General features: G+C 35.6%; 1 long non-coding RNA gene and 3 pseudogenes across 2 annotated transcripts; 1 reads left to right on the top strand and 3 right to left on the bottom strand.

Moving 5' to 3' along the window:
* Positions 1 to 2,530: 2,530 nt before the first annotated feature.
* LOC104723732 (eukaryotic translation initiation factor 2 subunit gamma-like) lies at positions 2,531 to 5,161 on the bottom strand (annotated as a pseudogene). Its single transcript, XR_015570495.1, has 8 exons — positions 5,025 to 5,161; positions 4,722 to 4,856; positions 4,572 to 4,633; positions 4,373 to 4,485; positions 4,198 to 4,300; positions 3,883 to 4,110; positions 3,595 to 3,812; positions 2,531 to 3,367 (listed from the first exon to the last, which is right to left on the bottom strand). The product of XR_015570495.1 is annotated as a eukaryotic translation initiation factor 2 subunit gamma-like (transcript).
* Positions 5,162 to 16,533: 11,372 nt separating this feature from the next.
* LOC147934060 (uncharacterized) lies at positions 16,534 to 17,531 on the bottom strand. The gene is made up of 2 exons (XR_015573029.1): positions 17,093 to 17,531; positions 16,534 to 16,904 (listed from the first exon to the last, which is right to left on the bottom strand). It is a non-coding gene; the product is annotated as an uncharacterized LOC147934060 (long non-coding RNA).
* A 2,969-nt stretch (positions 17,532 to 20,500) lies between these two features.
* Positions 20,501 to 21,021, bottom strand: LOC104728102 (uncharacterized protein At4g04775-like; annotated as a pseudogene).
* Positions 21,022 to 24,890: 3,869 nt separating this feature from the next.
* LOC104723734 (uncharacterized) lies at positions 24,891 to 25,603 on the top strand (annotated as a pseudogene).
* The last annotated feature ends 873 nt before the right edge of the window (positions 25,604 to 26,476 follow it).

The following is a 26,476-nucleotide window of genomic DNA, read 5'->3' as shown; positions in this document are numbered from 1 at the left end:
AAGCTAGATTTCTGTCTGCCCTTGTAATTCGGGTATCTCAATATCAATAAAGAGAAATTCAAGGTTGTGTGCTTATCATATTGTCTCCCTCTACTATTTAATATTTATTAATTAAACTGTAGTCGTCTAGGCCAATAAGCTTTAGTTGCTAATGTTCAAAATTAAACTACACTGCACATACAGCAGATGTTTGAACTTTGAGCTAGGATCACTTGCTAGTCTGAGAAAGAAGCTTGTCAAGGAAATGTTTTGCTTTAACAATGTAAAAATGTTTATATTTTTTTAATATAATTTAACATTAAATTAAAAAATAAAATAAAAATAAAAATAAAAAATGTTCTGATTTATAGATTCCTATTTAAAATGTTTTTTGTAAGAGAGTATATATGTTTCTCACCGTTCTCTCGTTTAAATGTTGGAATCAGCTGTTGAATCCTAAAAACAGAAGACGATTACAACAGATATTTAGCTGGAAACTATGGATCACCGGACTGGAGAACCAAAGCACCCTCAGAAGATCCAAATTTGGAAGCCAATGAAGTGAATGCCAGGTTATGAAGATAAAATAACTAAACCATATAATTTAAATGATTCGTAGACTGTCAACATCCATTATGAAGCAGGGTCTTTTAAGATTAGAACTTGTCACACACACTGTGTTTGTAATGAGATCTGCATCAGCTAATTTTCAAATGCTTACATATCAAACTTTCATTTCTGTTTCTCCACAATGTCAAATGCTTGGACTGCAGAAATCTCTTCTTGGCACTCCCTTGAACCCATCACAATTGACATCTTCAAAGGGAATAAAGTGTCTTTCAAGAATTGGATCAGAAGTACAGTCTTTCGACAATAAGAGAGAACCAAAATTCCATACATAAATCTCCCGCTACCCGCTTCAATCATGTGTCCTACAGTCAGTGTAAGTGAGTGTAGTTGTTCAACTTGTTAAAACATATCCAACCCATCTATATTTCTTTCTCTATAATAGAAATTGTTATTTTTTCTCTATATATAGAAGAACTCTATTTCTTCCTCTGTAAATAAAGTTAAACTATTTCATTTGCAAAATAGTCCTTTTAATCTTAAGTTTTTTTTATGACGAAAATAAATAAAATAAGTATTTTTAAGAACTAATAATATAAATATTTTTAAAAGTTTTAGTATAAATATATATTCTCGAATATTGAGACTACCATTTGCAAAAGATAATTGATCGTTTGTGGGAAAATACACTAATGCTGATGGTTAAAAATATAGTATATTTTGAAATATTTGCATGTTATGATGCTCTTTATAATAATAAATGCTTAATGTAAATGAAAATAATAATTTTATGAAAGTGTTATAAAAATTAAAGTAAATGAGTCAGTTTGCAATTTTTATATAATAAAATGTGTTAATTGTAAAATAAAATAGTATCTATTTAGAATATTCTTTTTTGGAAGAAAAACTAGAGAAATCCATTTGAACAAAACTTAGGTATATTATAAAAGATACTTTAAAAGCATCTCCAATTCATCTCTATATATGCTTCTATATATAGAGCAGAAAATTATAACAATCTCTATTTTAGAGGCAAATTTATTCTGATCTTGCAAAATAGAAATTGTTATATTTTTTTATTTTTTCTATAAATAGAAAAAAATATAGCAATGTCTAGTAATTGTATTATAGAGTTTCTCTATTTTAGAGATAAAAATAGAAAAATATATTAGAGATGGTCCTACAAATAATTTACAGTAGAACCTCTATAAATTAATACTCTTTAAATTAATAATCGCTATAAATTAATAAATTCTTTCGGTCCCGAGTTGGGCTGGTGTAAAAAATGATATATTTCGATAAAATAATAAGATAATATTTTTTTTGGAAATCCTATGTAAAAATAATGTCCCATCAATATCATAAATTAATAATCAAATAAACTAATATATATATATATATATATATATATATTTAAGAAAATCTAGTGATATATACCTCTATTGTTGTTTTCTTATCTAAGAAAATCTAATGAAATATGACTCTATTGTTGTTTGCATATTCTTGAATTTGCATTCTTATTAGAGCTCATCTCTAATTTTTTTCATTGTTATATTTTGAAATTGCATCCAAAATTTTTGGAGTCCTAGATGCGATAATTACTTTTTTAGTAACTGGTTCTAAAAGTACCACAATATTTTCTTCAACTTTATCATTATCACGAAGGATAGTAGTAGCAATGTGAATGATAACAAAAGTATCTTATTTTGTAATAGGAAATTTTTAAATTGTAAATATGAAAATTTTTTTTTATAAATTTATATATTATTAATTTATCGATAAAATAAAACTGCTATAAATTAATAAAATTTCATGGTCCCGACCTTATTAATTTATAGAGGTTTTACTATATTTTGCTTTAAGTGAGACTATTAATTTGTTTTTTGTTTTTTTTTTTTTTTTGCCTAAGTGCGATCGCTAATTTTAAAATATAAAGAACATAAACCCAATTAAAATAAAGCGCGAGACAAAGAAACAGAGCATATAATAGAAACACAATTGGATAACAATAATATTACAGAACGACACACTTTTACCAACAGTACGATCTTATAAACATAAAATATGATGCAATTTATCAGGAGTTCAATCAAAGTAGTAGCACAAACGACTGGAAATCTAGTTATTGATATCTAGCAAACCTGGATGCGAGTTATTGATATTATGATGCAAATAAACAGAGACTCAGTTATCACATAATAATTATTAGACCTTTCCTAATAATAATTATTATTATGCATCTCTGAGCAACTGATCAGAGACTAGGAGGAGGAGGGACGGGAATGGTCGTTCCAGCCTCAATCTGACCACGACCAATCAGACGCCAATGTCTGTCGACACGGCGGCTTAGAGCCACCTTCTCACCTACGGTGGTGCAGACAGGCACCGTCAGTTGCACTTTCATCATCTTATTCTTCACTCCTAGAACCTTAGCTCCCGTCGACATCGACCCGATGTTCACCATCAGTATCTCTCCCTTGCTTAGCTTTGCCACCTTCATTTGCTTCTCTTTTTCCTTTGTCCTCACCCCAATAAGACGGATCAGAAGCTCGGTACTCACCTCAAGCTCAACATAGACCTCAGGGAGAGAACCCATTTCTCCAAGCACTTGACCAACCAACCTATCAGCACGGGTTAGCATAGGGTCCATTGTTGTCCCAACTCCGATCAGACCTCCCGGCACAGCAAACTGAAGCTCGTTCTGTTCTGCGTACAATGACGTGATACGGGTGTAAATGGGAGCGCATTTGGGGTTTCCAAGCAAATCTTTGTCAACCATACCAGGTCGGATCTCAATCAATTGGTTGACTTTCAAAACACCCTGCAAAGAAAGCAAAAGATCAAATTGGACCCTGCAATACAAACAAAGGGATGACTGCAGAAGCAGAAGCTACCCAAGCCATGATAAAAGTCATTTACTTTGATTTCCTAATGTTTTACCAATTAAATGGAGGACTGCAGAAATGAAAAAACTACACAACTTCCAGAAAGAAGGCACAAGATAATTTATTTGAACACAGTCCAAGGTAGAGAGAATCAAATCAATACCCGGAAGATACTTCCACCTGCCACTCCACCTTTGATATCATCAACCTCATAGCCAGGTTTATTGACATCAAAAGAACGAATGACTATCATCTTTGGCGGTGACACAAAATCCCTTTTAGGGATTGGAATCTTCTTGACGATGTACTCGCACACAGCATCAATGTGTATTTGAGTTGTGCTGAGACAGGAACAATAGGGGCATCCTCGGCATTTGTGTCCTGCAACAGGTTTATAGCTTAATCAAATGATGAAGAAAATATGCTAACTGATTGATGGGAATATTCAAACCTTTATAAATCTCTGAATTGCAGTGTGCTGTTCGATGGCGGATTTTTCTTGAATGAGATCAATCTTGTTCTGAAGGATTATTATATGCTTAAGGTGCATCATGTCGACAGAAGCAAGATGTTCAGCTGTCTGTGGTTGAGGACAGGCCTCATTCGCAGCAATTAAGAGTAGAGCACCATCCATGATGGCTGCCCCATTGAGCATTGTGGCCATGAGGATATCATGTCCCTGTTGAGAAAACATAAAACACCTCCTCAATGGGTTATAGGACAAGTAAAAGTTTATATTTTGTGAGAAGTGTAAAACTCATCATACCGGGCAATCCACAAATGAGACATGCCTCAGTAGCTTCATCTTGCAGTTCTCAAATCCAGGGACATCGCAATTTGGGTTGTCTTCTTTCCCGCTCCCATAAGACCTAGAAATTTCAACAGATAAGTTGCTAGCTAACCCTCATACACCAAAAGAAGCAATCCAGAACAAAACTCACTTGTAGCACATTGGTCTAGGGCACTTGTTATCCTCGCATTTGAAAATCTTGGCATTTGCATATCCAAGTTTAATGGTAATGTTACGCTCCAATTCATTCTTAAAACGGACAGTCTGCAGAAACAATTCATACCAAGTTAGAAGACCCTCGAGTGACAGAAAATAACTTCATTAGAAACAAAAAGTCAATAGTCCACTACCTGCACACCAGATATAGCTTTCACAACCGTAGACTTTCCGTGTGCAACATGTCCGATGGTTCCTGAAATATATCGATCACAGTTATAATTTAGCCAGAGCCTAAACTGAAACTTAAATAAAGCAGAAAAGGTAATTAAAGCAGAAATTACCAATGTTTATCGTTGCCTGGCGGGATATGACCTCGGGAGACAGAGGATGCAGCTCATTTACATCAAGCTTGCTTAAATCTTGTTCAGCTAAACCCTTGCTCCGCCACATTATGACAAAAAGGAACCGCCTTTATCCTGCTAAAACCAGAATCAATCAATCGAACCGTCTCCACCGGTAAGCTAAAGTCGATTCTAAGGTACCTTAGGGTTCTATACAACCATAGTAACGAAAATCCATTGCCTAAATATCAAAAATAAAAAAAAAAACAAAAAAAAATCTGATTTACTTTGAGATCGACAAACCTGATGGCTTGAAGCCGATTGGAGAAATTTGAGAGGATTAAAATCTTTCGCCAAGACAATCAATCCCTCGTCGAGCAGTCGCCGGAAACCAAAGAGAGAAACAACTTTTATCTTTAGGGTTTTATATATACTTAGGGGTGGTATTCGTTTAGGATTTAGAAAAAACTTTAATGACTTTAAAAGTTACTTAAAATATATTATTATTCAATCAAAACTTTTAAAAACTCTTAAAAAATTTAGTGTTATTGGTTGTGGATTTGTAAAAAGTTATCTAAAATCTTGATAAATCTAGTGTTATTGGATTAAGAGTTTTATAAAATCATTAAAAATTTTATGTTATTCAAGTAAAACAAAAGAATCTTGGATTATTAATGAATTCTAATTTTATGTTATTGGTTTAGGATTTTTTATCATTTCCTTCATAACAAAAGTCATGAAAACTCTTTCATCAAATAGAAAGATTTTACAAGATTAGAAAAAACAAATCATCAAGATTTTAAAAAACTTCCTAAACAATCTCTTAGAATCCTTCATTTTTAATTTTCAATTTTCTATGATTCTAACAATCAGCAAGAACATAAAGTCATTAAAATTCTTTCTAAATCCTAAACCAATACCTCTCCCTAAATCCTAAACCAATACCTCCCCCTTAAACACTAATGGCATGAATCGTAAATAACACAAAAGCAACAAAAAGAAAACATTTATATATATATATATATTTTTTTTTATCGGCAAACTTTCATTAAATTAAGCCCAAGATGGGCCGAGAGTTACAAGTGAAAACGGAGCCCAACAAAGTAAAGCCCATTATAAACTTAATAATCTAAAGCCCATTATAAACCTAATAATCTAAGACAAAAAAACAGCAACACACAATTAGGTTTAGAAATTGACACGTATTGGACACGTGTTAATTATGAAGTTGGGGTGGAACAATGATTGAGTCGCGCCGCCTTCCACCGGAACAGAGTCTCCGATCAGACCCAAAATTTTCCAGCCGAAAATTCATCTTTTTCGCTACAGGGATCCATCGATCTTCAGCTTTTTGCTCCGAATCTCACCACTTTCCTTTTGCATCTTACTCCAGGTGTTAAAAACAAAAGCCCCATAAATTTTCAGATCTGTGAAGCACCAAAAAACGGGATATGGCTAGATGTCAGATTAGTCGCAAAACTTTGCTCTCCTAAACTGCTCTTCACCCTCCACAAAATTCCTCCCATCATGAATCCCAAAAATTAGAAGAAACCATCATACACAGCCAATTACGGCCACTAGGAAGGGTATGAGGATTTACTCTCCTTTTCCTTGGATTCAAGCAATCTAATGATCCAAAACTTCTGAATCACCCACTCGGCTTTGATCTCTTTAACTTGAAAGAAATCAATCTAGCTCTGCAAAAAGAAAAGAAAACACAAAACTTAGCCATAAGAGCTAAGAAGAAATCGCATCTGAGCGAGAAATAAAACCGGACTTAGCCGGAGACAAAAAACAGACAACAAAAGTCGTCGGAATAATATACAGTTGCTTTCTCTACCTGAAAGATTTGAGAGAGAGAAGAGAGAGAAAGCTTTCATATTTTGCATGTAAAACAATTGACATTTATATATATATATATATATATATATTTAACTATAATGACATGTACCGTGAATAACACAAAAACAAAAACAGTCATGGTCTTTTCATGAGCTTTTATGTGATATTTGAGTACTACAAAGCTTTCTTAGAGCATTTCTATTGGGAGATTGGGTACTTTTAAAAAATAAGAACTTTTCAAATTAGAAGATTAATTAAAATTCTCCCTTCCAATAGTAAAATTTTAATTGGATTCTTAATTTTGAAAAAATATTATTTTCAAAATAAAAATAATTTAAGTAAAACATTATTAGTTTGTTTAAACATTTTAGATTTTACAAAAATAAAAAATTATTGCATAAAATTTTTAAAATCTAGTAACTCTAAGACAAAATATCACCAAAGGTAGCATTTTTAAAAGCTAAACAATGAAGCTCCTGGAAATCAAAAATTAACAAAGCTACGGTTAAAGATATCATCAAAGGTAGCATTATCATGATGTTGAGACTGTCATCAAAGAGCATCCATATCATAGAGTACAACACTTGTCATTTTCATTGTCAAATTTTGAGACTGTTCATTTTCATCAAAGGTAGCATTATCATGATGTTGAGACTTGTCATTTTCATTGTCAAATTTTGTGTTAATTATCATCGTATCTTTTACCGTTTGGTTATTCGTTATACACTTTTTCTTCTTCTTCCTCGTCAACTTCTTCACATTCTTCCACTGAAAAACCTTTTTTAGACTACCACACAACTTGTTAACCCATCAAACTCCAAGAACAAAATCATTTCTTTTCTCATAAAATTTGTGAAATTCATGATTACTAGCATAGTCAACACATGCACCCAATTATTCACAATTTTATCCATATACTTATTCGGTTTTAGATCCACGCGTTTAGAAACTTCTCAAACCAAAATCCTTCCTTGTTTATAATATTTTAAAAACATAATAAAATATACTAATAATTATTTATTTAATATGAATCGTATGATATATAGAAATATGAGTACACTATAAGAACATATTAATTATAAATAAATAATATCAATTATATTAAATCATCAAATAATATCAACCGTATCATATTATCAAATAACCGTGACCGTATATAACAGTAACCACTTGAACCGTAACCGTATTTAAACGTAACCGTTTAACCGTTTGTTAAACGGTTCTGCTTAAGGTTACAAAAATTTCTAACTATAACCGATGGTTAATAAACCTTAACCGTGACAACCGTAACCCTGGTCATGCCTATGTATAGCTAATAAAACATGTGTGTTTGTCGTCCATCTTTCTTCTTTAAACCTCAAAATTTGACTCAAAAATCAAATTAAGGTCTTGCGATGTCAATCCTTCTTCCTTAGACCCAAAAATAAAAAATTAATGATAGAATATCAAATCATTTATAAAATCATACACAAAAATTGAAAAATATGTTTTACAGCTCATAAGAAATAAAAGCACAAATGTAGATAAATAAGATAATTTATGTTTTGCATCAATATTTATAATATTTTAAACTTTAAAAAGGTTTGAAATATAAAATTTGAACTTTTTAAAAAAATTCAATATTTATAATATTTTAAACTTTTAAAATTTAAAACTTATAATATTTAAAAACTTTTTAAAAGCTAATAACTTTTAAAAGTTCTAATATTTATAATATTAAAACTTTTAAATTTTTTAAATATTATAATATTTTTTTTGAAACTGTTTAAAGTTTTAATTTGATCAAATAAAAAACCAGATCAAACCAAATAAAACTTTTAAACTTGGATGCCTGATAAATCAAGCTTTCCTGCTCATTCGTTGTTGGAAGCATATTAATCTTATTTATACTGGTTCTGAACCATTGTCTTAAAAATCTATAGCCGATATGGGATATTGTGGTTAGTTCTTTGATTTCCATAAATTTAAAATTTTCCTTTTTCTAAAGATTCTGTAAATTTTAAAAATGTTAATGAATGTCATGTCAAATCCTAATTGGTCTTTTAGAAAATATCTTAATATATAAAATTTTGGAGATTTTAAAAAATGTTGATTAATGACATGTCAAATTTCTATTCGTTGTTTAAAATCCTATGTGAACGGCCTTAGGAGCTTATAGCTTCTACTTTTTATTAGTATAGATTTGAGTACTACAAAGCTTTCTTAGAGCATTTCTATTGGGAGATTGGGTACTTTTAAAAAATAAGAACTTTTAAAATTAGAAGATTAATTAAAATTATCCCTTCCAATGGTAAAATTTTAATTGGATTCTTAATTTTGAAAAAATATTATTTTCAAAATAAAAATAATTTAAGTAAAACATTATTAGTTTGTTTAAACATTTTAGATTTTACAAAAATAAAAAATTATTACATAAAATTTTTAAAATCTAGTAACTCTAAGACAAAATATCACCAAAGGTAGCATTTTTAAAAACTAAACAATGAAGCTCTTGGAAATCAAAAATTAACAAAGCTACGGTTAAAGATATCATCAAAGGTAGCATTATCATGATGTTGAGACTGTCATCAAAGAGCATCCATATCAGAGAGTACAAGACTTGTCATTTTCATTGTCAAATTTTGAGACTGTTCATTTTCATCAAAGGTAGCATTATCATGATGTTGAGACTTGTCATTTTCATTTTCAAATTTTGTGTTAATTGTCATCATATCTTTTACTGTTTGGTTCTTCGTTATACACTTTTTCTTTTTCTTCATCGTCAACTTCTTCACATTCTTCTACTGAAAAACCTTTTTTTAGACTACCATACAACTTGTTAACCCATCAAACTCCAAGAACAAAATCATTTCTTTTCTCATAAAATTTGTGAAATTCATGATTACCAGATAGTCAACCCATGCACCCAATTATTGAGAATTTTATCCATATACTTATTCGGTTTTAGATCCACGCGTTTAGAAACTTCTCAAACCAAAATCCTTCCTTGTTTATAATATTTTAAAAATATAATAAAATATACTAATAATTATTTATTTAATATGAATCATATGATATATAGAAATATGAGTACACTATAAGAACATATTAATTATAAATAAATAATATCAATTATATTATATCATCAAATAATATCAACCGTATCATATTATCAAATAACTGTAACCGTATATAACAGTAACCACTTGAACCGTAACCGTATTTAAACGGTTCTGGTTAAGGTTACAAAAACTTCTAACTATAACCGATGGTTAATAAACCTTAACCGTGACAACCGTAACTCTGGTCATGCCTATGTATAACTAATAAAACATGTGTGTTTGTCGTTCATCTTTCTTCTTTAAACCTCAAAATTTGACTCAAACATCAAATTAAGGTCTTGCGATGTCAATCCTTCTTCCTTAGACCCAAAAATAAAAAATTAATGATAGAATATCAACTCATCTATAAAATCATACACAAAAATCGGGTACTTGTTATGCATCTCCTAAATGGTCTCTTCGACAAGTATGACAACATCATCAACGTCATCAAACACAAGACACCCTTCCCAACTTTCTCGACGGCACGCTCAATGCTTATCATGGAGGAGGATCGGCTTGCAAAACAGAGCAAACCAAAACAAAACAACAACGATAGCTCCTCTTCTCCCGCTGTTCTCTACACGGCATCGGAGCACCAACACTTGAAACATCCACCTCACCAAGGTCGAGGAGGCTATAACAACCGTGGTCATGGCATGCGAAACAACCGTGGTAGGGGGCGTCATCACGGTAATCATTCTTGGCAACATCACTCATACGGACCACCACAATGGCCGTATGGACCTCCTCCACAATGGCCACTGCCGTATGGTTTCCCTTCACACCAGTCGCAGTTTCTGATGGCTCCTTCTTACCCACGTCAGCAACCTTTCCCTCCTACCAACGACATCATCGGCCCTGCTCCACAACACCGCTCTCCTACTGAAGCTCATATGATTCAGTCACCGTATCCTCCCCCACAAACCGCATCACCATATCTGCCGTCGGAACTCACTCATGCTCTCAACACAATGACGTTACAGGATCCGAACAGCAGCTCTTGGTACATGGACTCCGCGGCGACGAATCATATCACTGCGAATCTAGGTACTCTTCGTTCTGTTTTTAATACTAGCGCTTCTCCTCCTGTGACAGTCGGTAATGGATCCTTTGCCAAAGTTACTAAGCTCGGTAATGGTATCATTCCCTCCTCCTCTCCTCCTCTCCTACTCAAAAATGTTCTCGTTTGTCCCTCTATTATTAAAAATTTGGTGTCGGTTCGTCGTTTTGTCACTGACAATCTATGTAGCATCGAATTTGATCCTTTTGGCTTTCTTGTTAAGGATCTTCGAACCAAGACTCCTCTTCTCCGATGTGATAGTCAAGGCCCTCTTTATGCGGTGACTCCAACCAACAAACTCACACCACCGCAGGCTTTCATCACCACATCTAGTAGCACTCTCTGGCATCGTCGCTTGGGACATTCCAGGAGCTCTGTTCTACAATCTCTTGCTTCTTCTGGTTTTTTAGTTTTTAATAAAAGCGACATGCCAAATTTGTGTCACGCATGTGAAATTGGCAAAAATGTTCGCCTTCCCTTTTCTGCTTCTTCGTCTATTATTTCTAAACCTTTTGAAATTGTTCACTCGGATATATGGACTTCTCTTGTACGAGTTTTGGAGGAATAAAATACTATGTCATTTTTCTTGATCAGTTTTGTAATTATGTTTGGGTTTACCCTCTCAGGCGCAAAAGTGACATGCTGAGCAAATATATTAATTTCTCTTCCTATGTTCGAACTCAATTTGGCTGTCCCATTCAATCTCTTCAATGTGATAACGGTGGAGAATACAACAATCGACAATTCCTTTCTAACCTTGCAGCCGAAGGCACTAAAATTCGATTCTCATGTCCGTACACCTCTCAGCAGAACGGACGCGCGGAGAGAATGCTTTGTACTCTTAATAACTTAGTACGCACCATTCTTTTCCAAGCTCATATGCCACCAGCATTTTGGGTGGAGGCCCTTCACACGGCTGCTCATACTCTCAACATTCTTCCATCGTCTTCCATCTCCAATGCTATCCCATTCACCACACTCTTCAACAAACCACCCCCATACACTCACCTCCGTGTTTTCGGTTGCTTGTGATATCCTAATCTTCTTCCTCAATCTCAACATAAACTTGCCCCTCGCTCCACGGCATGTGTCTTCCTCGGCTATCCTACTGATCACTGTGGATACCGTTGCTTCGATTTGAACACTCGCTGAATCATCTTCTCGAGACACGTTCATTTCGATGAAGACACATTTCCTTTTCATCAACCTCTAGTCATGACCCCAACTTCTGAACCCGACATCATTTCTCCACCCCCTCCTATCTCTGTTTTACCGCCTCCCACTACTCCGCCTACACCTCCCCTTCCAGCTGACGAGGCCCCTCCTCCGCCTCCTACAACATTACCCACGCATTCTATGGTAACTCGGTGCAAAAACGGCATTGTCAAGCCCCGACAACGTCTTTGTCTTCGCACGTCCGTTGTGTCTCCCCTTCCTTTGACACACGTACAAGCAGCTAAGGATCCTAACTGGAATGGTGCCACGGGAGATGAACATAGCGCTCTTATTAAAAAGAGAACGTGGGACTTGGTTCCGTGGCCAGTTGCTACTAATATTGTGCGTTCTATGTGGCTTTTCAGGCATAAATTTAACGCGGATGGTCAGCTTGTGCGGTACAAAGCATGTCTCGTTGCAAACGGCAAATCTCAACAGCTTGGAGTCGATTGTGATGAGACGTTTAGCCCACTTGTCAAGCCCACCACTATTCGGTCTGTTCTCCATGTCGATGTTGCAAAGGATTGGCCTCTCCATCAACATAACGTAAAAAATGCGTTCTTAAATGGCGACCTTAATGAAACGGTCTACATGCACCAACCTCCGGGTTTCATTGACAAAACGAAGCCCGACCATGTGTGTCTCCTCAGGCGTTCTCTCTATGGGTTAAAACAAGCCCCCAGGCTTGGTACAATCGTTTGGCGGTATTTGCCAAAAATATTGGTTTCATTCAGAGTGTAAGTGATCCGTCATTGTTCATCTACTGTCACAACAACTAGTATGCTTACATCCTGCTCTATGTTGATGATATTGTCCTCACCGATTCTACTTCGCCTTTGTTTCACTCCATCATCGCCGCTCTTCACAAGGAATTTGAGATGACTGATCTTGGGCGGCTCCATTATTTCCTTGGCATCTCGGTCACTCGAACTACATCCGGTTTGCTTCTCCAATAGCAAAACTACGCCGCTGATATCCTTCATTGTGCTAACATGACATATTGCAATCCCTGCTCCACTCCCGTGGACACCAAGTCTAAGCTCACTCCCGATGGTGCACCTGTCTCTGACCCTATGTTGTATCGCAGTCTCGCAGGTGCTCTCCAATATCTCACCTTCACTCGCCCTGACATTGCCTTTGCTGTCCAACATATATGTCTCTTTATGCACGACCCTAGGGAGCCTCATTTTCAAGTCTCAAACGTATTCTCCGCTACATCAAAGGTACCATCTCTCATGGCCTCCAAATTTTCAAATCCTCCATCACTCAACTAACTGCCTATACCGATGCTGATTGGGCTGGTCTCCCATCCACACGTCGTTCTACATCCGGTTATGGCATTTTCTTGGTGATAGTCTTGTCTCCTGGTCATCTAAACGCCAAGTGACTGTTTCTCGTTCAAGTGCAGAGGCCGAGTACCGCGGTGTTGCGAACGTTGTGTCTGAAGCAACTTGGCTCCGCAACCTCCTCTTTGAGATGAAATTTCCCCTGCCTAAAGCTATGATCGTGTACTGTGACAACATTAGTGCCGTTTACTTATTGTCTAATCCGGTCAAGCATCAACGTACGAAGCACATCGAGATTGATCTTCATTTTGTTCGGGAGCGTGTCGCGCTTGGTCAAATCCGTGTTCTTCATGTTCCCACCAGTTTTCAATATGCAGACATCTTCACCAAAGGGCTCCCAACATCACTCTTCACCGACTTCCGCTCCAGTCTCAACGTCCGGAAACCTCCCGATTCGACTGCGGGGGCGTGTTAGTGAATATATGCAAATATATTCTTCCCATTACTGTCATTGTGAATATTCTCATATACGATCATGTGTAATACACTATGTACTCTATATATATTCTTGTCAATAAGATTACTAGGACATCGAGCTTTATTCAAGCTTACACAGATTTTGCTCGATCGTGTTCTTATTTCTTCAGTATGTGGCAGTAGTTAAGCTGGCATAAGAGATCACATAACAAAAGAACAATCAATATCTGTTTTATAATTCTTGATGAGAAGAGAGAAACAAAAGAACTAACTAATTCCTTGATGACAAGAAGCTTTTTCCAATGCAATTGATTCCCCCATGTGAAAAGGGTCGACCACCAACATTGTCCAAGTGTTGATATCCTACATGCTTGTCACCAAGGCTGTTGATTGGAGAGGGAAACAAAAAAGCACAAGAAAACTTTTCGGAATGTGTATCTAGTAAATCAAAACCAAAAACTACATGAACAATGATAGAGCTAGCTAAGGTTAACAAACAGGAAAAAACCAAAAGCTATCTTTTTGCAAACAAATCAAGAATACCAAAAACACACATTCCTTTGTTTCAACCAATAAACACTCTCTCTACATCTATTTCCCGGAGATGGGTGTCACAATGATCACTCTTTCCTCTAAGTATGGCGTTCCCGTAAGAAAGTCCTAATCAAACAACTTGATAATTATCTCAAGAAGCTCTAACATCGAAATAACTTTGAGCGATGTGCATTACATACCAGAGTTGCTAAACAACTAAAAAAAAAACAAGCATTGCAGCAGCATCGTTTACATTACATGTAACAACACAAGAATACCAGGTAGATAAACTAGAAGAGCAAGCAAAATCATATGTGGGTGATATTGACAGACAACCAAAAGCAGTATTATGATTAGAATTACTAGGAATAAGTCGTTATCTACACCTAATAATCATCGAGATCAACTGTGGAATTACCTTCATAAATGTAATCTCCCAGGAGCCAAGAACCATATGATTGCGTAAACCATTGAAGTTCTCAAAACATATCAATTTTTATAGATTAAGCATCTGTTGGTGGCATAAAAAGCATAATTCAAGAGAAGCAGAGCAATAAAACAGAAAAGAGAGAGAGGTAAGAGAATAAAACAGAGACTTTGATCACATACTACAAACAGATTACCCTATTTACTATCATGCCTATGAACACAGATAGAAACAGATTTTGAGAAACCCTAATTTTCAAAAATCAAAGAACCCTAATTTCTATACCCTTACTAAACAAGAATTCAAAGGATCATAGAAAATAAATTATATGTATAATAGAGATATGTCGTTCCAATTGGTTAATCAAAATCTCTGATTTCCGATTGATTAATCAAAATCTCTGATTTCCGATTGATTGATCAAAACCTCTGATTGCCAGGTTTCGATTTTGTCAAAAAAAATTCTTCGTTTTTTTTTCATTTGTGCTAATGATCACATTTTCAACTTCCACATACCTATTATGATCATCTCATTTCAAAACTGTTATTTGCTATGACTCATCTTGGTTTACATCAATATTTTTGGTATTGTTGTTACCAATATTGATATATCATGGTTTTTACGGTTTTTAACCATGATATAAATGTGCTTTTGGAGTCTTTTGATTTGCTTTTTAGGTTGTTTTTGACTCTTTGTAGGATTAGGTACCTATTGGCACGAATGGAGCATAATGGAGCAAAATAAGAGGATTTGGAGCACATTCTACCATTGAGGCTAAGATGTGAAGTTTGGATACGAGTTTAGAGAGTTGCATCGACCAATGTAGGTGTTGGCATCGATCGATGCATTGTTCACTTGAAGAAAAGTCCGAGTTTCTCAAGTTCTGAAGTTTTGCATAACTGCCCCAAAGTTTTTCCTAATTGCATTATTAAGTCCTTGACGTGTTTTAAGAGATATAAATAGGATTTCAGGGTTTTAGAAACTCTTATGTTTTATTTTCTGCAAACTTTTGAGAGAAAGACACATAGAGCTTTTCGAGAGACAAGTCAGAACTCAACCCTTTTGAGAGAGATTTCAAACTCCCTTACTTCTCTATTCTATTTCTTAATGCAATTCCATATGAATTTCTAAAACTTTATTTCTGTTTTTGTATTTCAATTTAAATACATTAGTATAATTGAAAATTATTAAATTTATTGTCAGCATCTAGAGTTTCTGTGGGTTTGACCCCTAGAGTATTATAACTGCAAAGTTGTTAGTACCATTAGAGTATATTTGAGTATATCAACGATGATTTCAACTGAATATCTTTGGATGATTAAATCAAGAAAACGACCCATTCTGATATCTTCCACCGAGTTAATTGGGATGCAAAAAAGGTAACCTAAGCTCCGTATTTGTGGCGATTTTGTCCACAAATATGGTCTTTTCGGCACCCGCAACTAGACATATTCTACGTCGTCTAACAAGTTTGCATTCATATGCACGATCCAAGTGAAGCACAATTTTTCTAATTGAGTTTACAATTTTTTTGTAAAAAACAATTTTCTTGTCATCTAACGTGGTGCTATATGACATATGCATAATGAAACTTAGTCATTGTCAAGAAATATGAATAAACCAAGAAATTTGGAGCTCACATAATTTTTCTATCCGCATAACCTGGAGAAATTTGGAGTTAACATAATTTTTTATCGGCATAATCTGGAGAGTAAGATGTGTAACTTACAGACCAAGTATTGTGAACCATCAAAAAGTTTGTCTTTATAGTAAACTAGTATGAACCCCGGACTACATCCTAGAAAAATATTAAGTTTGATAAACTTTTATTTTTAGTTAGATGTGATAAAATAATAATTAAAAAAGAGAGAATTGTCTATAAAGGATATTTTTTTAAAAAAAATGTCTAAATGTATTTTATTTTCACAAGTTTGGTCACATAAGGTTTATAATAATTAAAAACCAATTTTGCCCTCAAATTTACATAAATTTAAATAATAAAAATATAAACTCCTAATTATAATAAAATAAAAATTCTAAACATCAAAAACTTTATAGACATCGACGGCGGTGCTTCATTCCTCCTTTTCTCATCTGGGTGAAGCTTCATTCGTCCACCTCTTGATTTGTTTCCTCTTGTTCTCGCGATTCATCATTGAGGTGTTGAGCAGACTTTGACGGGACTTTGGTGACTTCCAAACCAAGAGCTTCGATCTTAGAACGTAGCTCAACCTCTTCTGTGTTTGTCAATGATTCCACCTTCAAGAGGCAAAATCATCAGGGCTGCACCAAAATTAATATGCGTAAATTGATTTTACCAATCGATAGAAAAAATTGAGATTAAAAAAAAAAAAAAGAGAAATTGAAATTCGAATGAATAGAAACTGAAAATCAAAATCAAGGAAGAAACGAATTTGACAGATGATAAACGAAATCGAAATCGAAACCTGTTGAAGAAGACCCGAAAGAAGCTGAAAAAGCTGCTCGTCGGGTTTACCCTCATTCACCATATCTCTCTCTCTTCCTCTTCTGGGTTTTATATAATCAGAAATAATCAATATAACGATTTTTTATTTGCTGCTACTAGCTCGATTTCGTTTGCTTCTCATAACCATACTTTGAAATTCGTCTTCATCTTGCAGTGTATCTCATAGTTGTGAAAGAGGAACAAGGATAATCGTTAAGAATTTGCCAGAATATGTGAAAGAGGATCGACTTCGAGATGTCTTTTCACAAAAAGGAGAAATCACAAACGTGGAATTGATGCGTTTAAGGTATATATACTTGTAGATTCACAGCAGCTAATTTGTTTTGTGTGTTTCTGTTGGAATCACTCTATATAGTTACTGTCGTTGCTTTTGCAGTGATGATGGCAGAAGTAGACAATTTGCTTATATTGGATTTCGTAATGAACAAGAAGCTCAAGCTGCTATCACATATTTTAACAACTCTTTCATTGATACGCTTAAAATATTTGTTGAGGTGATTAATTTTCTGGTGTGAATTGTAGAATACACACTCTGAATTTTGTAGAATTTAGAATTTCGGACTACTAAATTATTTAGAACAAAAACTATTCCTGAAATTAGTATAACATTTACAAAATGTTAGAACACATAATCCGTATTTTTTTCAGAACAGCAGAAAACGTTTTCTAAATGTTTTATACCAAATTTTATCCATCAAAAAAATAACTTATACATTTTTTTTGTCAAAAATTATATTACGTCTATTATTGTATATCTACTTATTTTCATATATTTCACTTCTTATAACTTGTTAAATTTAGGTTTATTAATTTGTATGGATATTTTAGGTAAAAATGATCATTTTCAAAAAACAGGTATATATGGACAAATTTTTTTTAGTGATCCTTTATTTCCAATTTTCCCATTAAAAATGAATAAATATTAACAAAATCTAAAAGTTTAAATAGAAAAGACACTGAGTTGATTGGCGTTAAATAGAAAATAAATTAGTTATCTTATTATAGAAAGCTTGATGTTAAAGTTACTCATTAAGAAGATCATCAAATATTATATACTGCTATTAATATGGGAAAGCGAGCTATTTCCCCCCCCCAAGAACTATCATATCTCGCCGGATGGAGCCCGAAACTTTGGACACGATCTATATAGCCATGTCCACTATGACCAACTCCTATTTCTCCCCAAATCAAAAGTTTTACACTTATATCACCCTGAATAGAAAGTTGTAGATCTAGTTACACCCAGACCTGGGTTTGTGACGGTTTACTATTTGCTTAACCGTCTAACGAATAACCTAAACCAAATCAGACCAGATTAAACCTTATTTGACCCGAATTTGTCGATTTAACCAGAATATGACCCGAATTTAATCGGTTTAACCTAGTTTTGACCCGACTAAAAAAAATATCTTCCACTCAATCTCGAAAAAATCCTAAATCGAAAAATCCCCAAATCTTGAAGAACCCTAAAAACTGCGATTTCGAGTTCCTTCGAGTTCAGAGACGATGGCGTTAATTGAGAGAGATCCCGGCGGCCAAACGCCTGATTACGACGAAGAAGGTGAAGATAGAGACAAATTTCACATCGAACAGCTAGTAGAGGAGTTTAGCGACAAACCTCCAATCCGCCACGATGTGTACCTAGAGAGTGAAGACAACGATGAAGACGGTCCAACAAGAGCTCGTACGAATATGAGGCGTGGTAATGGGGAGTTGTTCTATAAGCACGCATTTTTCAATGGAGTTGCATTTAAGGAGGCGGTTCTCGATTATGTTCTCAAAACTGGGAGAAATTTGAAGCAGTACAGGTATGATAAAGCGAAAATAGGGTATAAATGTGTTGGTGTTAATGATGAGGATGGATCTAAATATGAGTGGAAGGTTTATGCGTCGATTCTGTCAAATGATAAGATATGGAGGATCAATAAGTTCGTTTATAAGCATATGGATGATCAAAAAGGTTCATAGAAATAAAATGAGTCATGGGATTTGGCCTGGTCTTAAAATGAGTCAGAGTATATGCGGCATTTGGAGAGGATATTTGCTTTTGATTCTCGCGTTTACAGTGATGTAATGAGGACAAATCCAAAGAGTTGGTGTAGGGCATTCCACAAGGTTGGTAATTATTGCGAAGATGTCGACAATAACCCGACTGAGTCCTTTAACAGCTCCATCAACAAGGCAAGAGAGAAGCCTTTTGTTGCCATGTTAGAGGCAATAAGACGACTGGCCATGGTGCAAATTGCAAAGAGGTCTGCCCTATCTAATTCTCACACAGGTAAAACATATATTCTCCTTGTGACTTATGTATTATTTTTTTTGTTTATACTACTCATGTTTTTCACAAATATTTGCAGGGATCTGTACTCCATATGTTGTTAAGTTTCTTGCGGCTGAGCACAAAGTAGCATCTACGGCTAAGGTATTAACAAGCACAAATGGCACATTTGAAGTCATAATCAGTGGAGACTCTCACCGTGTCTGTCTAAAGAAGATGACTTGTATGTGTCAGAAGTGGCAAATTTGTGGCATCCCATGTGAGCATGCATGTGGTCTCATCATTCATAAGACGCTAAAGGCTGAAGACTACGTCTGCCAGTGGTTCCGAACACCTATATGGAGGAGAAATTATGAAGAAGGCCTAACTCCACAAAGAAGTGCAAAGTTTTGGCCTCGTACAAATGGGAATAAAGTGTATGCAGAACCACCTGAAGAAAACCAGACCAAGACTGACAAGAAAAGGAAGAAGGGTGTGAATGAGTCACCTACTAAGAAGCAACCAAAATAGAAGAAAAGAATAATGCATTGTGGCATTTGTGGGGAAGCTAACCATAACTCTAGGTTCCATAAGGCTGAATTTGCCAAGGTATGATGCATTGCTTTGATGGTTTAAATTTCTAACTTTGATGGTTTTACTAAATTTCTATTTTTTTTGCAGCCTTCTCAAGAGCCTTCTCAAGTTGAACCAAGTCAAGGTTCACTAACTCAAGAATGATCAAGTAGCTACTTCTAACTAGGGTGCTAGTTTTGTGGTTGCCTATAATGTATTTTTCGACCACATAAACTCTTGTCTTCCCCTAGATCGCTTAGTTTCTTTTGTCTCAAATGGTGAAATTTGTGGTTGCCTATAATGTATTTTCGACCACATCAACTCTTGCCTTTCTTATCTCTTTTGTATGATCTATTTTAACGTTTATGACATTGAATTTAATCTCTTTGCTCCCTATCTCTTTTGTATTTTGTATGAATGCATAGCTTCATGTTTAACTTCATGTTTAACACAAATGGAGCTTCATGTTTACCACAAAAGGTTTGAAATACAAATTGTCTTAACACAAAAGGTTACAACCAGGAGCATACACCATCTTCAACCAACTACTTTGCTTAGTCAAATCATGACCATACAAACTAACAATATAACACTCATCATCTTCTTATTCCATGATTTGGCTTCACTTAAACCATCTTCAACCTTCTCCAAGACCTCCTTCTCCATCTTCTCATAAACCATCTTCTCAAACTCCAACCTCTCTGTCCTAAGCTCTTTCAGATGTTGCTCAAGTCCAGCATTACTCGAGATCAATGCATCTACCTCATTCAGCAAAGCTTCATCGACCCACTTGAATGTGTGTTCATCGTTCCGAAGCTACCAATTTCCCAATAATTAGAACCAACCAAAATCATGAAACAAGAGGATCAAAGCATAACTTTTACCTTATTTGTTGCAGCAAAACTACAACGGTAGTATCTCCGGTAAGGATTCGGATCAGATTTCGAGATCAATGCCACAACAGCTTCCCCGCACCAACATCTCTTTGGCACATCGAACACTCTTCCTCTCGCACGAGAACTGGATGATCCGGTCGAGTTTGTTGATAAATTGCTCATTCTGAAGCTCGAATTCGGTAATGGGCACCCAGAAAAGAAGACAGAAGAAGAAAAATGGCAAGTTGATTGTAGGGTTCGTGATATTTGAAAATTGGGAATTTGTGGGTAAGGAATCTGGTCGTAACTGGGTAGGGATCGGGTCATAATTGGTTTAATATCGGGTTTATATCGTTTGGTCTGCGGTTCACCGGATAAACCGATGCAATTTAGGCTCGGGGTGATATAAGTGTAAAACTTTTGATTTGGGGGGAAATAAGAGTTGGTCATAGTGGACATGGCTATATAGATCGTGTCCAAAGTTCGGGCTCCATCCAGCGAGATATGATAGTTCTTGGGGGGAAATAGCTCGTTTTCCCCTATTAACACATTTATTTCTTGTAGTGTTTGGTCTTGGCAGAGCCACTTGAAGGTTTATAAACAAGATGGATGAAATTAGGGGGATTAACAGACGTAGCAGCAACAACAAGATAGAGCTATCTTCAACTCTTTCCTTTGCTCTTCGTTCAAGCTCAGGGCCAGCTCTAAATCCAATGATATCAACAGACTTCAAAGATGACTTCTTTGATTTAGACTTATACCTACTATCTTTGAACAAACCAAGGCAAGGACTATGCCTATAGACACAAACACCCAAAATCAGTTCCAAAACTGTAATAAACAAGAATATTACAAATCAACAACTTCGTTATGACCATTTCAAGCTGAGATATTAAAACCCAATGATTCTACACTTGTTTCCATTATTGTTCTCAAATTCTTCACATTATTTATAGTATCTTCAGATAAAGCTAAATCAAGAAGTTTCACTAATTTATAATCAAAAACAAGCCCAAACTTAATAGATTGTACGAGCTTGCTGGGACAAGGCACATGCTATTCCAGCTTGCTGGAACAAGGTGCATGTTGTTCCTATTGAAAGGATTATCCAACAAGGATTAGGTGATGATGTGGAATTGGCGCGAACTGAAGTGATGACTAAGAGGAGATCACGGAGCACATTCTGGCTGAGAGGAGGATATTCTCTTGAAGATTTGGAGGTATCCAAGATCGTGACATCTAACCTAGAAGATCCATGAAGACTCGTGACTATAAAAGGGAGTTGAGTGTAATCAGCTAGGGTCAGCCGTTTTGAAATGAAAAAGATTGTGAGAAGCTTTTTCTTGAGAGAGAGTAGGTTTACTCTGTTAACGGCGAACTAGAAAGATAAGAGATAGTGGTTCTTGAGATCTATTATAGTTAGTGGTAAAAATCTCATGTGACAAGCTTAAGTATTTTAGTTGTTGTGTAAACCCAATTTAGTGAGTCGTAATATAATTAATCAAGTTTCTAATAAAGTAAAAAGCTCAGAGGTTCTGAGTTTTTGGTTATAGATCCCCAGTTCATCCCCTTTTCAATTGGTATCAGAGCAGGCATCTGAACCAAGTTGTATCTTAACAACAGGTGAGGATCATGCGGAAGGGATGGACTCTACCAAAGAGTATGCTGTCGTTGGAAGATCAATCATGCTTAAGAAAGCAAACTACGGTCACTGGAAAGTGAAAGTGCGAGCACTTATTCGTGGACTTGGAAAAGAGGCATGGATTGCAACTAACTTAGGATGTACGCCATCTGTAACAAAGACTGAAGATGGAAAGGTTGTCCTGAAACCTGAGGATAGGTGGACTGACACAGAGGAAGGAAAAGCCACATCAAACTCAAAGGCGTTATCTCTTATCTTTAACGCTGTTAACGACAACCAATTTAAGCGCATTTTGAACTGTGAATCTTCTAAAGAAGCTTGGGGTAATTTGGCTTAAGGCATATGAGGGTAAGAGCAGTGTGAAGCGTTCAAGGATTGACATGCTGGCATCAAAGTTCGAGAACCTCACTATGTAGGAATCTGAAACTATAGAGGAATTTAGTGGGAAACTGAGTGCAATTGCAAGTGAAGCACATAATATGGGAAAGAAATACAAGGACAAAAAACTTGCAAAGAAACTGCTTAATTGTCTTCTAGTGAGGTTTGAGAGTAAGAGGACTGCAATAGGAACTTCTTTGGAGACTGATAAAATTGAGTTTGAAGAAGTTGTGGGAATGCTGCAGGCTTACGAGCTGGAGATCACAACTGGAAAAAAAAAACACTTCCAAGGGAGTAGCCTTCACAGTATCTAGTGAGAAACAAGAGATTCAGACTTTGAAAGTGGAGATGAGGATGTTAGCAAAAAATTTACCAGAGCTTTAAGAAGGGTTGAAAAGGAAACTTGGTGAGCAGTCAAGGAAGTGGACGTGACAGAGACAGAAAAAGGAGTGGGAAGAAAAATGATATTCATTGTCATTAATGTCATGGATACGGTCACATGAGTGTTGAATGTTCATCTCCAAAGTTTGATTGTGTAAGATCAGTTGCTAGAAAAGATAAGTCGTACATTGTAGAAAGTGAGAGTGAATCCGAAGAAGATGATTCATTAAAAAATGCAGTGAGTTTGTGGCTTTTATGGGAAGTCTGGAGAGTGAAGATCCACATACAGCGAGTCAGACACAACCATCGAGGGATGTGTGTCTGAGAAAGAGTAAGATGCTGCAAAAATAGACGTTGACTGTGAATTCAGAAAATTGTATGATGAATGGTTGGCTCTTGGAAAGGAGAAGTTGTCTTGGTTGGAAGAGAAAATCGAGCTTCAAGATCTGAATGAGAAGCTGACAAGGGAACTTACTACATAATTAGAGAACAATAGAGTTCTTGCTCAAGAGTTAAGCGAAACCAAGAAAAAGATTTACATGATGAATAGCGGAACAACGAATCTTGAAAACATACTAGTTGCAGGGAGAGTTGGTCAGTCAAATTTTGGTCTAGGCTATCATGGTGGAGAATCAAGTGGGAATACTAAGTTTGTGAAGGATCAGAATGTCAACTCTTATCTCAGTTACTCCCAAACAGTGAACAAACCAAGGTTTGTTCCAGCAAGACAAACTGTTGCAAGGCATATCAATCATCATCAAAGGACTATCAAGGGTTATGAGTGTTATTATTGTGGACGTCATGAGCATATCAGAAGGTACTGCTACAGATATGCAGCTAGGATTAAACAATTGTTGAAACAGGGAAAATGCTATCCACATGGAAGAAGAGAGATGCAAGTGTATATTGCCAAATCAGAACTGTTTTGTCATGTGGCAGACACCTCATCCTAAGCAATGGCAACCAAACCTTGGTATTTCGACAGCGGTGCCTCTAGACACATGACATGGAATCAGGCAAATATAATTAGCTACTGAGAGGTCAGAGAGAGCAAAGTCACCTTTGGAGGAGGAGCAAAAGGCAAGATCAGGGGTATAGGTAACTTAACTGACGCTGAAAAGCCACCGCTTACAAATGTATATTTTGTAGAAGGTTTGACAATAAATCTAATCAGTGTGAGTCAGCTATGTGATGAAGGTCTGACTGTAAGTTTCAACAAAGTAAAGTGTTGGGAAAATGATGAGGATAACCGAACTGCACTTTCAGGAATCCAAATTGGTAACAATTGCTATATGTGGGAGGAAGCGAAGAACTGCTTCAGAGCTGAGAAAGATGATCCAGTCTTATGGCATCAACGGCTAGGACACATGAATGCAAGAAGTCTTTCAAAGCTGGTCAGAAAAGACATGGTCAGAGGAGTTCCTGATCATGACCAATTTATATGCGTATGTGCGCGTTGCCAAGAAAAAAAAATGTATATATATTTATATGCGTATGTATAACGTCTCACTACAATAAATATAAGCATATACAAAATGTGCTTTGTGTTTTTATATTCGTCTATATATGTTCTGTTCAACGTTCTTTAAAAAAGAAAAAAAAAACAGAGGAGCTATAAATATTGAGTGAAAGTATCTTAATTACTTTGATTTTTCTCATTTATGTTTCAATTTTGGTCTCTGATTCTGTATGTTCTTACATTAAAGGAAAACCTGAGTGTTGAAGCTGATGAACGAGTCAAGGTCGGAAAACACGATAAGAACATGGAGCATATACAAAACCAAGGATGCGTCAGGGCCATCGATGAATGCGATTTGGTTTGGGTTTGTGGCGACTGCAATATTGATTTTAGTGCTCATCATATTGGCAATCCTGGAACATCTCTTCAGGTCCGATCATTCTTCTTCTTACGATGGCTCTGCGGCTCTGCTCAGTTTCGGAAACATGCTGAAAAATCTTCTATGGTAAAAATCTTTTATCTATTTTTATGTGCCTTATTCTTACATTAATTTATCTCATTTTTACTATCAAAGATTTTATTTTCCTCAAAAGAATTGAAGGACACCAAAAAGATTTTTAGTACTCTATATATGATCTTACTTTGATTGATTTATGCTTTAATGAAAAGAAAAAAGTAACATGTGTAAGTTGTTTACAAACCCACAACATTGACGTCAAACGCCATGTTATTATCAAGTATAAGTAATTGCATAAGCATAACCAAAATGTGTAAAATGGCAGGTTCCGGTTAGTACGTCAGATGTGTCCGTGGTGATGCCAGGAGAAAAGCTGCCGTCGTACATAGCTCTTCCGACGCCATTTCCTTGCCGGAGATAAGGCATTCACTGGCCTCCCCACCTCTAATTAATATATCAAACTCTCTCTTAGCTTAGTCGTTGTTTCATAATTATTCTGACTTGTTTCATTTTAGCTACATAAAAGTTTACTCATACGAAGCCAATTTCTTCAGTCAAAGCTCTTGATGTTGACTAATAACTATATGTTGAGTTATTACAATATATGGTATCACTTATCAGGCTATCAGCCGCCTCACTCCACCCTTATTTTTTCTTTTCTCTTTTCCGGCGACATCCATCATGGCAGCTGATTCAAACACATGATCTCCCTTTTAACATCAGTCCCGACAACCAAACTCTTCCGAATATAAACTATGTCACAAAGCGTACTCGGTACTCCCAGAAATTATCTTATGTGAAGTCTCCAAGTGCATGCATGCCCTTCTCAATGGTCATGCTCTCTCTTCGACCACATGACGGTTTGCAGATTACTTTGTCACCAATGATTACAGTGGATGGTATTTAAATTCCATATCCAGACTACACAATCTAAACCCTCACTCTTTAGGCATTCACAATCATTTAAGGATCCTACTATAAATGATCGTACACTAAGAGGTAGATTCTCGCATAGGAAGTGGAATGATCGCACGCAACGGTCCAAAGTCAACAACCGGCTGAAGAATTTAAAGGGGCATCAAAATAACCAATAAAATGATGGGTTCTCTCATTGTCAAAAGACTAAATTATTGAAAAATTGTAAAAATCTTTAATAAGAATAAATTCAGTGATTAACAAGTTTTAATTCTCGTGAAAATATAATATATCATTTTATATTCTAAGAAGTAAAAAAACCTTAACAATTGAATTTAGACCAAATTATCAGAAATGTTGATACAGCTAGACAATTATTAATTGGTTTAGATAACCGGACCATTCG

This window comes from Camelina sativa, chromosome 11 (assembly GCF_030686135.1).
Source record: "Camelina sativa cultivar CO46 ecotype springtype chromosome 11, ASM3068613v1".
Taxonomy (NCBI): Eukaryota; Viridiplantae; Streptophyta; class Magnoliopsida; order Brassicales; family Brassicaceae; genus Camelina; species Camelina sativa.
The sequence above is the reverse complement of the archived record's forward strand: the minus strand, read 5'-3'. Positions and strand labels throughout refer to the sequence as shown.